The sequence below is a fragment of the Grus americana genome, chromosome 2 (genome assembly GCF_028858705.1).
Source record: "Grus americana isolate bGruAme1 chromosome 2, bGruAme1.mat, whole genome shotgun sequence".
Classification (NCBI taxonomy): Eukaryota; Metazoa; Chordata; class Aves; order Gruiformes; family Gruidae; genus Grus; species Grus americana.
This window is the reverse complement of record NC_072853.1, coordinates 125,412,570-125,426,702: the sequence shown is the minus strand read 5'-3', so window position 1 is coordinate 125,426,702 and position 14,133 is coordinate 125,412,570. Positions and strand designations below refer to the sequence as shown.

Here is a 14,133-nt window from a genome sequence, read left to right as displayed (position 1 = left end):
TTCAAAATAAGCTTTTAGCAATGTTGCAGGATTATCTTACTGCTGTCATTTGTATGCACTATTCAGCTGCAGCTTTCCATATGTGCTGGAACTGTGTGAGCTGGGGATGGCACACAGGAGGTTCCTGCAGCATTCAAGAGGAGAGGAGACTAGAGGCTTGAATGACTACTATGGCTGAGGAGAAGGAAAATGTATCAGCATATTTGGGAAGTATTCCAGATGGGGGGAAAAACTCTTCCCTCTGTGTTGGTATCTGCCCTGTATCAAACCAAATCTGACTCAAAGGCTTGAGGCTGGAAGAGGGGAGGGGGTATGCTGCTATATAATTGTGGGTGCTTCTCTGAGAACTTTCTGGAAAGTTTAGAGGGTATACCAGGTTTATTTAGTAAAAAAGACATGAGTAAGGAGGGAGGAGCCCTGCGACACAGAGAATTTTTCAAAAAGTCTATAATTTTGATTACTGAATGCCTGCCCTGAAATCCTAACCGGAGCAATATTTTATATTGGATAATGAAGTGTGTCAAAGTTTTAGGGGAGAAAAGATATTCTTACACTACTGTAACAGGTAAATCAGTAAAACTACACTATATAGCAGAATTTCTAAGTTAAATCAATAACCCTACACACTAAAGTAGTGCTTTGTAAGCTAAAACTGCTCTACACATCATACTAATCCTTTGAGAGTGTAGAGAGTTTAGGAGATTGGTTATACCATCTGCAATATCAGTAAAATACAGTATTAGGTTACATATGCCTACTAAGGCAGGCGTCAGTAAATAAGTATGTGATATTAAAAATTTGACGCTTCTAAGTCATTCTTTGATAGTGGAATGTGCGCACTGGTATGTTGCATTTTCCTTTCTGTGTATGTGATCTGAGTGAAAATCAGTCCTTTGGTAGAGCTAACAGGCCACTTGAAGCATTTACGGGTGTGTGGATGAACCTCGAAGATTAACGCTGTAATAGGAACAGGAGTTGGAGGGCTGACATTAGTTTCCAGAGGTCTCTGGGGTGACTTATCTGCAGCGAGAGAGGCTGCATTTGCCATTAATTTTTAAACGGTGAATGAGCTGGGCTGAATCCACTCCCTGCTCCCTGCTGCACTGCATCCTAGGGAGGCAATGTGTACTGCAGGAGGTGCAGTCCCGGCCAGACTGGCAGGGGCTTGACCGCTCTCTTCCCACAGAGTTTATGTCCTTGAAAAGGGAAGATTGGAGTTTTCACCAAGTGCCCTGGGGAAATCTAGAGGGTGTGTGTAGTGAATAAGTGCATCCCTTAACTTTGGCGTTGACCAGTCACCAGAGTAGTGTGTAGTACCAGCTACTTCTGTGCTGCAGGGTTGCAATGGGCAGATCTCTGCTGGAGAAGGCAGAATCAGAATCTTACCAATATCTATTTTCTTCAAGTTTTACTTTTTTGACTCGTTATTGCTTAGGAGCAATTATTTACCACTTCTGGTGCAGTACTTTGGCAAAGGGCCATGCAGGGCCTGAGCGGACACCTTTCTATCCACAGCACTGCACGGCGAGGACAATCCAGCCACGTCAGGGCTGGTGTGTGCCATGGGCCCATACTTAATGTGGCAGAGGTCCTGTTCCTAAAGAAGCCCCATGTAGCTCAGCCATCGCCCTATGTGTTGTCCCAGTGATACTGGAGTTGTGCTTGGCTGACATTGGAGTGCTGTCTGAAACTTGCAGTTCTTTTGTTTTTGTACTTTGCCATACCTGTTTGTTTGCTGATTCAGGGTAGCCAGCTTTATCCACATAATTTGAATTAAAATTCTCATATTGGGTTTCTGTAGTTAAAGTGCATGCATGCAATAAGAATTGCCTCCTTTATTATTCTCAAAGGTACTCACCAGCTCTAGTCCCCGAAGGGTTATTGGCATTATATTTGAGCCAATTGTTTTTATTTAGAACATTATACTTATTCACCTACTGTAATATTAAGTAGCCAGGGTTGATGTTTTTCTCTTCCTCAAGCCCATATTTGCTGAGCTAGATCTGGGAACATATGCATCACATTCTTTTTTATTTGGTGGGCCTCAGAGTCTAAATTGGGACTTTTGAGCTGCTCTTGAACTCTGGGAAACCATATGTGGCATTGCATTGTTTGAATGACATGCAAAAGCAGAGGGTTTGTGTAAACATGTCATTGAAAATATAGCTCAGTCAGTATAAGAACGTGCAGTATTGTTCAACCTATGCATGTGTATGAGAAGGCTGAGAATGGGAGAGAAGAGCTGCAGCTTTTCTAAAATAAGAAAGAACAGGAAAAAAGTCTTTCCAGATGGACTCTACAGAAAGGATCTGCAGAGCTGGTGTCTCGTACTACATGCCTTGGCTTAATGGCCCTGGAAGGAATGGGGCATTTGCAGCCCATGCTGCTTACCAGCTGGTAATCCCAAGCGACTTGAATGGGTCCTCCTGTTGAGCAGCTCACTGTGATCAAAGAAAGCATGGTGAGAAAAGCCCTCTTCAAAGGTGGGACACATTCCCCACAGAAGGAATATCTCCTGTGGCTGGGGAGAAGTTGTTCCAGGGTATAGATAATGTATGCTGTTATTTTAAGAAGTGAAAAGCTTGGTATGGGAAAGATAAGAGTAGCTTTAAAGAAGGATTGGACAGTAGCAGAGATTTTTGACCTTCAGAATGTTTGTGCTTTTGCTATAATCAAATAAATTTTCTAAGTTTTTTTTTTTTATGCATACCTCTTCAAAAACTTTTTATGAAATCAAGCTGCCATGGGATAAGGGACAAGAGCCTTACATGGATTAATAATAATTTCAGTTTAGGAAATAAAGGTTAGGGAAAAAGTGGCCAGCTTTCAAAAAAAGGATGGAGTGACCAGAGAGATCTCTCTATTGAGTCTGGAGCTGTTCAGCAGAGTCCTGAAATAGATGGAGAATGAGACAAAGAAGCCTCCTAATGATACCAAGTCAGGCAGGATAGCTGAGGTGAGGATGACTAAGTGACCACAGAAAAGCCTCACAATACAGACTGACTGAAGGCCAGTATGGCAGTTGAAGTTCAATATTGATGAATATAGAACTGTACAGAGGAGGAGAAGCAATCCTAAACTGAAATACACAGCAATGGAATCTAAATTATCCCTTGGGAAGAAACCTTGGGTTATAATAATTGTATAAAAATGTTTGCTGAATGTGCAGTAGGAATAAGGAAAGAAAAAAAAAACCTGAATACTAGGAATTATTGGTGAAGGAAACATGAATTAAAAGGAAGATCTTTATGCTACAGCATAAATGCATGACACACTTGAATATTGCATCCTTGCTCCCTCATTTTAGAAAGGATGCAGGAGAAGGGGAGATGATACGGGAAATGTGGATAAAAGAAGTGGACTGACTCCCTTATGGAAAACAACTTAACACTTAGGGATTTTCAACCTCTTATCTGAGCAGGAAGAAAACAAAGGTCTATCAGCTCTCAGGCGGCATGGAGAAAGCCAATAGAAAATGACTGTTCACTCTCCCATACCAAGCCTCAAGTGAATGGTTAGGTGACAATTTTAAAAGTAGCAAAAAGTACTTCCTATAGCTGTGAAATTGCCCTGGGATTTCGTAGATGCCGAAAGTTGCCATGCTAACAGTGGTGTTTGGACATACCCCTTAAAGAAAACTCTCTTGGGGGCTATGGTACGCAAAAATGCAGTTCTGGTTCAGGAAATTGCCTCGCCATAGATTGCTGGAAGCTGGGGAGGTCCAGAGGTTGGGAAGCTGGGACGGGGGTCTGTGGCCGTTTGCACTTGCCTGAGGATGAAAAAGTGGAAGTTGTGAGCATGATAGGATGCTTGACTTCCTCAGTCTCTGAGCCGATCCTGTCTGGCTATTCTGTGTAATTAGACCCGCCATGTGCCAGGGTATTGTTTAAACACATGACAAAAGAAGCTCCTGCACTTAAAAATCAATTTGAGCTTTTGTGGAAGGATTTCGGTGAGTGTCCTTACAGAAGAGGGAGGTGGAAGTATTTAAAAAAAAGAAAAGGCTGAGATGAATGAAAATGTGTACTGGGTGAAGTCCTAATTTGTAAAGATATTTTAATACTTTTGGAGGGTCTTTTTGTCTATGCATAGGACATTAGTATGTTACCCACATGTGAATAACAGTGATGTTGACGTCTGGCGATAATCTCCAAATTGTGGACATCTTTGTATCTAGGCACTTGCTGCAGCTTTTCAGAGAGACTGAAATGCAGCTGACCTGAATAAAACCTGCGTATTGAAACACTTGATTTTCTTTTCTTTGAGGGTATTGTAACGTGTGCAGTGTATGTGCTAAATACGTTCTTTCTAGTTGGCTCTCCACGTAATGTTGGATTGCAACAGACTGCTCTCTGTCACACCTGATGACTAAACCTGTCTCACCCGCGCCATGGGAAAGTACTGGTGCATTGAGCCTTCTTAGAATCAAGCTTTAGGTTGTCCTCAGATTTCAAATCTCCTGTGCACTTTTTTTAATATGGCCTCTAACTCAAGAGATACAAGCACAAAAGGATTCCAGGCAACAATTAATCAGATAAGTATTTATTTATTTAACTCAACCTATAGAATTACGCTGGCAATAGTTTTTTCAGAGTTAGACATTAATGGAGCAAAAGACTGTCTTTTAAGGACTTTTTTCTCTTTTTCAGGCATCTACACTGAAACATTCTGGATTTCATTGGGCATGGTAAGAAATTCCCTCTTAATTAAAGAAAAAGAGTCGTTTAAGAGCTGGCTGTTTTGTTTACCTCCTGATATGTTCAAAGTGGAAGTATGGCTGTGGAAACTAGATGCATTTGATTTATGTTGTGCATTTTAAAACAGGAGGGAAAGACATAACTAAAGCAAACATACATTGCAACCATGTGGGACAGCGTTTACTACTGTGATACCAAGAAGTGGGTTAGAGCTGGCTGTAAGCTGGGGCTGATGGCCCAGCAAAAATTGTGGAATGCCTGTCTGCCTGATGGAGAGAATTTTTTTAGAACTATATATAATAAACAGCTTTTAAATGGTCTTCATGAGCATACAGTTGCATACTTGATACTGTAAAGGTTACCTGGCAGACCCACGATTTGCTAGAGTATGGGCAGTAAGCAAGACAGAGCCAGGTGACTGGGGAGGATGCTCTGTTCCATGAGGGGAAAAGCTTGTAACATAAATGTTGCTGAAATATGAAGTAGTTCAATCTCATTGAGATGAAGGCTTTAGTCTTGCTGGCACAGCTGTGTCAGGAAGGGATTTATTATATTTTTTGTCATCATTGCTATGCTAACAAAAGCCCTAGCATATATGAAGTTACACTGGGGGAAAAAAAAAAAGGGGTTTTTTTTTTTTTTGGACAACTTAATTTGCTCGTGGAAATGATGTAAAACTGTACCTGCAAAAAGCATTTTTGCTAGTGTAAATTGTCTATGCTTGTGTACCAATAAACCATTACAAGAGTCTACAAGGACTTGCTGAAAAGAAATAATCTCTCTGAAGCTAAGAACAACAAATAATCCTCAATATAAATTGGCTAATTCATATGACCGGACATAGTATGTAAAAAGTAAATAACAAATTCAGGGATGCCACAAGTTTTTTGTTTGTGGGTTTTTTGTTTGTTTGTTTGTTTGGGGGATTTTTTTAACCATCCCTCTCTACATGCGGTCACTTTTTGCCTAAAGTTCAAGCTGAGAAAATTTCAAGACAGCATCATGTAGATGTTTTTCCCTCCTTGGGCATCTGTTGTCTCTGAGGGACTAGGTAGTACTGGTGGGGCTTGAGACAGTGAGTCCCAGAGAGCCTTGCTCTTGCACTGTGAGAAGTACCACTTTCTTGGGCAGCACTGAGGGCGTCTCTCTTTGAAGACTCCCTCCCACATCTGTATACTGGGCTTGAGGCCAAGCCTCTCTTCTGTAAAGAAACCTCGCTAAAATTTCTCATTTCATGCCCCTTTATGGAGAGTGCGAGGGAGAGAGAGAAGGAGGTACGTGGCAAGCGTATTGAGAGAGCATAGGAGAGTACGCTCTTGATTTTGTGTGTTTGGGGACAAGGGGGCAGCAAGGAAGGAGGAGGCTTTATATTAATTAGCACCATTTTTGCCATCCCTTCCTCCCACCTCAAAAGTGATACATTCTCCTCCTCCTCTCCAAAACACATCTATATTTATTTTAGACAACTGTTTATGTTTGAGTCCTTTGAACTAGCAGAGGCACTTGAAATAAATGCACTTATAAATGTGCCTCCTGCCAGCCTCTGTCTAGTCTGCATATGGACACTTAAAAGAGTTGAAGAATATGTCTTACATATCTCAGAAATATGCTAAGTTCACAGTGGTGGCACCTGAATCAGCTTTATTCTTCCCTCCCCCTTAGAGTGCAGTGGAATTGCTAGTGTATTATTTGATAAACAATCACCAATTAGTCCTTCCAATCCTTGCTAATTCAGCAGCTGCTCTCCAGGGCCTCCAGGCAGCTTGTATGCCAGTTCATGTGCTCGCCCCAGGTAGCTCTGAACTGAAGGAGTTTCCTTAATTGTTTTTGCTGTTGTGTCTGTTTAAAAGGTTTTACTGCTCCTTTTGGTGAGCTAGGAGGTGTATTACAAATGCACGCTCACTGGCTTACCTGTCCCCAGCGTGCTGTTAACAACACGAGTAACATAATCCCAAAACATCATGTTATTTCCTTTCGGTACCTCTGCACAGGTGGGTAGAAACACCCACTTTTCACACCAAATGGAGGATGGCCTTGCTGAATGTGGGCAACATGTGTGATGCTGCTTCGCTTTCTCAATCTTTTATAGGTTTGGGTACAGATGGGTGTCTTTATGGATAGCCCTGCTGCCCCTGCTGTACACCTAGATTACAAATAAATCAGATCTTGTTCATCTGCTGATCATAGAGTGGTGCAGGACAGGAAGACCAGTTAGTCATCCTTGCTGATAGATGTTAAAGATTCTTACAAATTCTGTTGAGCAACAAGCTGTGGCTGAGAGAAGTGCCTCTCTGCTAACACTTGTTCCATATTCTTTTGTCTTACAGGTGCCTGGCAATGACTACGAAACCTACTGCTGAAGCAAATCCTAGAGGAGGTGGCAGACCTGTGGTTGTGGATCCTTTGCACATATAAATGTTATTGTGTGTGTCTGTTTGACCAGGGTAGGATATTTAATGTATCATAGAAACAAGTTCTGTACCTCCAGACTCAGTGTCACTTTCACCATAGATCCTTCCTTCCAAGCATATTTTCCATCATTTGAGCCTTTAAAAAAAAAAAGAGAAAAAAACCTTGAAAAAATGTAACTTTCTATGAAAAATATACCCTATTGTCATCTTCTGGGGAAAAAGGGAACTTTACTGTATCCACTGTTGTTGTAAGTGAAATATGGTGTACAGCATGCTAAGTAACTGCTCAGTCAAATGTCAGTGTGAACCCAGAAATCCTCAGTAGAAGAAAAAAAATAAATATTTTTATTTTCTCTAAAAGCTTCCCTGTAAAATTCTTCTAAAGATTTTCTTCATGAGACTACACAGAACAAGCAGATGGGTGCCTCTTCACTTCTCAGCCTGGTGGCAGGGTTGTTGGGACTTTTGGCCAAGCGCTCTGAAAATATTCTAAGTCTCCACAAAGATGAAGCCCAGGTTGTTAACCAGGAATATGCCTCATCTGTGGTGAGCAGGAGACTTGAGCATTAGATGTTTCTATTTTCGGTCACACTGTCACCCCTTTATCAGTACCTCCAAAGAAATGGCAAAGACAACTGTTGTGAACCTTCTCTGCACACAAGATCTGGGCAGAAAGTTGGGCAAAGCTGTTCAGCTAAAATAATTACTTTTTTTCTTTCCTTTCATGTGCAGTGACATCCTGCCTTTTGAAGTATACGTCGGTTTTTTTCACATTACACTGCCTGTGCCTCAGCATTTTCATTCTGATTTGTGTAAATTTTTTTTCATAACACTCTTAATTTTCAAACGTATTTGCTTTCTTTCAGTCCTTCAAATGGTTTGTTTGGCCTCCACATATATAATTTTCTAGACTTGTATTGAAGATTGTACAGAAAAGCTGATACCACAGCATAGTATTTGCAGTACGGTGCGTCATCTTGTAACCAAACTAAATAGCAAGGCATTATTCACAAGAAGGTGAGGTTATATTTGCTGCTGCTAAGTTCTTAGCTGTTCAGTTTTAACACTGGATGTCTTGATGTTTCTTTTTATGGAGTGCCTGTTTACTCTTGTATATTTTTATAGAGTAAAAGGCTGGTGGGGAGAATGAGGGTGTTATGTGCAGTAATGTTATAAATAACCTTAGGTCTCAGATTATTTGCATTATGTCCACTTGCCTGAATGTGTAAAGTTAAACAAGAAAATCTTTAGGAAAAAAAAAAAGGCAGAACAATGGCATGGATAAGAGGTCTAAAGGAAATGCTACAGAATATATTTATTGCGGAGTATTCCATACCTAGCTAATAAGCCAGACAGAAAATTTCTTACTTCTCCCACAGCCTGAAACAGATCAAACAGAATATTAGAGCCTTAAAGATGCTGGTGTAAGGAAGAAGGAGGGTTACTCAGCACCCACCACACTAAAAGGACAGGCAAATGGGAGCATGCTGGGAGCAGAGCTACATTCCCAACCCAGAGATGGTGACTCTGGGGTGGATGACCTGATGAAATGCAGCTGTGATGGAGAAGGGGAAGCACACACATAGGGTTTGTTGTTGTTCTTGTCCTTTTGCTCTGTGTGCTGTATACTTTGGGGTAAATAAACAAGAAATGCTTACTTTTTAGCTGTGTTTCAATCAGTGTGGTGGTATTTGGTTCAATAATGCTTCATTCAGTAACACTGCAAACTCCTAAACAAACAAGGTATGGGACAGGGATCCAGGGCAAAGTGGCTGCAGTTCCTCCCACCGACTGTGTGTGAACACTCGCGTGGAACGAAAATGCTGAGGTCTTAGTCCTGCAGCTGCTGAAACTGGAACGGAGGCAGACTCCGATTTCAGGCAAGGACTGAGCCCCGAGGAAGCAATGCTGTCATTGTGAGGGCTGTCTGAAAGATTTCAGAGTATGTCTGTGCTTGTGATTTTTTCAGTGCTGGAATTTAATTTCTGAAGTGTAATAACACCAGTGCATCCCTGTAATTTTATTGCATTTTTTTATTATGGCTATCATTTACAATAACCCTGCTGTCATATTGGCCTCTGGTATGGTTTGTGTAGTCTCCGACTCTCCCTCCAAGATGATAGAAGTGACATTGGACCATTTCATACGCGCTAGATTTTCTTTCTTCCTTTCTTTCCTTCTTCCCAAACGCTGGTGGAGTCAGTGGGATTCTTCTGGCTTGTTCTTTCCTAGTGTTAATCCTCAAAGGTACAGCATCCAGGTGACCTTTCCTCAGAGTAGAAAGATTAAATAAAACTCCTTGACAGAGCTGCTTCCTTGGTGCAGCAGAGATCATGGAAGACACTGTATCCTGCTCATGTTTCCTGTCCTTCCTGGATTCCTATATTCCCATCCTCTATCAAAATTTTGAATTCCTGCATGGCAGCTGGCCCTGGCCATCACTTTCTTTGAAGAAGGGAACTCAAATTCTGTAGGGCTTTGAGGCAAGAGGACCCCTTGAAGGACTTCTAGAATAGCAGAGCACGTTCTGGTTCCCAGAAGTAATACAGAAACAACCAGTGAATCTGCATGGGTGCATGGCAAATCTGCAAAGGAGAGCAGGGCAACACTGGAGCTAGCAAAGCCCTGTGAGAAGAAATGGTTTGGCTAACGGCTGTGACTCAAGCACGCACTGCAGAGTGCTCCAGCAGCAAACCTCTGCTAGACCGATTGGTCCCATATGCCAGAGGACTTTGATTTGTGGCTGGGGTTAGCAGTGATCTGAGGCTTGCGTCTCTTCTATAAATTCCGCTGAAAACGCAGCTTCGGCTGTGAATCAGTTACAGGCATAGTTAGTTAATTCAGTGATATATTTAAGTAACACTTTACATCTGGATTTGGCAACCAGCTTGAAATCCTCATTTAAAAACAATAGTAAAGTACCAGAGAGATTATGACATGATGTAGTCCACCAGCATTTTTTTTACAATGAGAGCTGATGTTTCAGTGATCTCCTAGCACAGAGAACGTGTTGGAGAAGGCATGAGTAATTGAAAACAAAATCCTGTGAGTGACAGGTCTTCGACAAAGCTCTGGACAAAAGATTAGAGAAACTCCGATGTTGTGGAGTGAGAGGCAAAATACTGTTATGGCTGAAAGCTGGGGAGGGGAAGAAAAGCAGAGGGTTAGGCTAATCTCCTGGGGTAGAAAGAGACCAAAGTTGGGCTTTGGATGTCTGCAAATTAACTAAGATTCCTGTTAACCCATTTATTGCTGGTATTGAGAGGGGGGCTGGAGTCATAAAGTTGCAAAACCTGTAATGGAAATACTTAGTCTGTTCGGGAGCAGCATGAACTATGAGTACCTTCAGAGTATTGTAAAGTTTTCCACCAAGTGGGCAGAGCAGTGCCAGATGAAGGTCAGTGGTGAATAAAGTAAGACTGAGTGTGATCAGTTAGTCCTGCCAGATCCAGAAGAGCCGAGTATGAGAGATCAGTGGGGACACTTGCTCAAATTACAACAATCAAACCCCAACTGTGATATTAGGTTGCATATCATTCAAGATTACTAAGAAATTGGGAAGGTATTATACAGCCTTTGTGCCTGTGGTCTCAGCTAGGACACGGTGCACAATTTTGGCCTCCTGAGCTCAAAAAGGACGTGGTTGAAATAGAGGGATTGGGAAAAGGGTGACAGGAATGTTCAAGAGCCTGGGAAAACTTCTGCCAGAAAAGGGACCAAAAATTTAGCCTTAGAAGATAGAGAAGAGGAGAAATTATGCAAATATGGAGGACACTGATTACATTGGAGACAAGAGGTCTTACTTTCTTCTCATCCCATAGCGTAGCCTACAGGGGCATGGGATGAAATTTCACAGTTGTTCAAAAAGATACTAATTATAGCTAATTGGGGAGGTGACAGTAACAGTTCGGGCTTCATGTTGTAAACTCAACTTTTAAGATTTTAAGAGGGGGAAGGGATAGGCGACAGCCGCAGTCCTACAAAAGCCTAACTCCTGACAAATGTGCCTCTTCAGAGGCTGTTTCTTAGTTACTTTATGCTCCAGTTTTCAAACTGTTACTTGAATTTTTCCTGATTCATCCCTCTTCTGAAATCCTGTTTACATTCTATAAGGGGAGTTAATAATTCAGTGTACTGTGCTCATTTACAAAAAAAACCCCAGCCTTTGATAGAGATGTCTAGTGCTTGTGCTGCTAGAGTGTCATTCAGCTACTGTGCAACTTTAAAATGCCTTTTCTAATATATAATATCTCATGATTCTAGTTTGTGTGCTTTGAAAAAAAATGGTGCATTTAATTGCTTGATTAGCTGGCCTAAAGCCACTTACTGAGGTGTATATGAAACAAATGTGTGTGTATGGGTGTTTGTGTGCACGCACAAATGAATTTATAGTGAAATGTGATAGGGGATGCTCAGTAGGATGCAAATAAGAATAACACAGTTTTTTTTTTTCCAGCGGCTTTCATGACCTCCTTCTTTCAGGGTCGTACACAGGTGGCTCTCCCCAGTGGGTCCTAGTTCCCTTCACAGGGTCAGAAGGATGGCTGCTGCTTTGAGAGATTGTTCCTTGAAGAGAGTCATCATTTTCCCCTTCCTTTCCCTTTCCCAAACATTCTGCTGCTGCTCTGGGTCCACACACTCCTTGTGCCATGGCAGCGCATGAGTTAACTTTTCCTAGAGACATGATGCAGCTCTAATGTAACGTGTCTGTTGATGATAAACTTGCTGGAGAGCATCGAAGCTAGTGCATGGTCTTAGATATTTTTGCACTTCTTGGAACACAGATATTAATCTAAACATCTGTGTGTCCTTTGTATTGATTTGAAGTATATGGAGACGTTGAACAGCTAATCTCAGAAAAGATCTGTCATACAGAGCCTTCCCTCTTTAGCTTGCTCTGAACAGTCTCAAGAAATTAGATATTTTTTTTAAATAAGATGAATGAAAATTCTGAAACCTGAGTCTTCCCTCTGACAAAGATTTTTCTTTTTTTTTCTTAAACATGAATGAATTGATTAGATTTTTTAATATAAATATTGTTAAATACTCTCTCAGGTTTGTAAAGAGAGAAGTGTTTATTTTAGAATGGTATATTTTTCCAGATAGAAGTCAATTACTAAATTATTAATTTTTCCCCTTTCTCCATTTTATTGCAGCTTTCATTTCTAGGTGGCTGGAATGATTAATGGTATGTGCTAGGTTAATGCCTTGTGTTTGGGTACTCAAATGATAGAAGCGGCTTTGTGCAAAGCTTTTAGTGTGGGTGCAAGATTGGAAGATATTTTAAAGGCAGCGAATAGGCCATGGCACTTCCACTTCCCTCAGTTTAGCCATAAATCAATTGTGAATGATTTTCCCACAGTAATTTTTCATACGATTTGAACTTGGGTAATGAACATCCCTGTCCTGGAGTGAAATTGTGATTTTTCTAGATCTTGTTGAAGACATGATCAAGATTTATGAAGGGTGACAACGTAAACCCATTACATTTTCCTCTTTCTCATTTGCCTCTCACCCCTTCCTTCCTTCCTTCCTTCCTTCCTTCCTTCCATCCCTCCATTCCTTCCCTCCATTCCTCCTCACAGCCCAAGGAGCTTTACACTGTCCGCTAGAGAACAGCTAACACATGACAGTGGCTCTCACAGCATGAACAGCCATTTATCAGTGACAGATAGCAGGAAACAGCAATAACCTAGATGGATATGAGATGGTTCAGATCAAGTAACAGAAGGATGTGAGCAACTTCCTACAGTTCTGAATGTTTTTTCCCCTCTTAATCTATTGCATTGGCTTTTACCTTTGCTTGGTATCAAAATACAGTTCTTAAAAAGGAACTTTGTAGAAATGACATTGTGAAGTCTTATATTCATTTTGTCTCCTCCTCAGTTTCTGTATCAAATGCTCAGTTTGAAAGCAAAAGGATACTTTTTTGTCTGTTTGTTTTTGTTCCTGGCAGTCCCCAAATCTTCTCTGGACTCAAGGTAGAGTCATTTCTTCCCTCTCTCCCCCTCCTTCCCCATCTTTGCTGTTGACTACAGTGAAGCTGCCAGTACTGAGTAACCTCTCCGTCTGCTAATGGTGCCCTTTGTACCAGCACGGCAAACCTACTTGACAATCACATTGGAATACTGCATTTATGTATTGTGTAATATTCTGCAATATTGTATTTCTGTCTTGCTTGGCTGGTAGCTGTAATGTTGAGTTGCAGTTTATTAGATCTGGGGCAGAGACCCTTTCCCTGAGAAGGACCATCTAGGTCTCTGAGAGACGTTTGGCAAGTCATATGTTAATAAGAGCCTTTGTTTTTCCTCTCCAAGAATAAATACACATGCACGCAAACTCGTTTGGCTGCAGTCTGCCTGAAATTAAGTTGCAGATTGTATCTGGCCCTTGGGCCAGGAATTCCTTGTTCCTGTATTAGGCAGTGTCTAATAGTAGTTGAAAGAGAAAATTTTTAGAAATCATTTTGCAAGTGACTCTGGAGAGACAATGAATGTAAATCCTTGCAGACTTACAAAGACTGCAGTCAGAATACTGAGTGAAACTCAAAGTGCAACATAGCGGTTCCTCCCTACATCACAGGCTTCAAAGATTTCGTATTCAAAAGAATGTGGGAAATTGGGTCATTTCTGTACAGTTTAGAAAAGATCTGAGGTTACCAACTCTCCTGCGTTAGCCATGCAGAAACTCTGAGTCTGGATTAGCAGGAAATCTGAACAGGATTTTCCTCTGCATTTAACATGAAAATCTAATAAATTTCATTGAACTCAGTGAGTGAAGTTCTGCCACTATTGAAATGGATGTCAAAATTTCCATTGCCTTTTGTGGGAATAGGATATCACCCTATAAACATAAAACCAAAGTAGAATCTCTAGGTCTTAAACACAGTTATTTCTGTCAGGATATACTTATTGTAAGACTTTTTGAATATCTTATTTTAAGAAAAGCAATTTAGCTTTCTTACTCAGAAGTAAATTTTCTGCCTTTTAAAAATGGCTAAAATTTACTTCTCAGGAATTATCACT

At 41.0% G+C, this 14,133-nt stretch overlaps 1 protein-coding gene across 4 annotated transcripts in view; it reads left to right on the top strand.

Annotated features, from left to right (window-relative positions):
- Positions 1–14,133, top strand: part of RBMS3 (RNA binding motif single stranded interacting protein 3) — a 720,759-nt gene that overhangs the window by 37,697 nt on the left and 668,929 nt on the right. The window contains exons 2-3 of one of the 4 annotated variants that reach the window (XM_054815908.1): positions 4,650–4,687; positions 7,025–7,141. The exons of the other annotated variants lie outside the window; for them this stretch is intronic. The gene's annotated coding sequence lies outside the window, so the exon portion shown is untranslated. The remainder of the gene's footprint in view (positions 1–4,649; positions 4,688–7,024; positions 7,142–14,133) is intronic. 4 annotated transcript variants of the gene reach the window in all.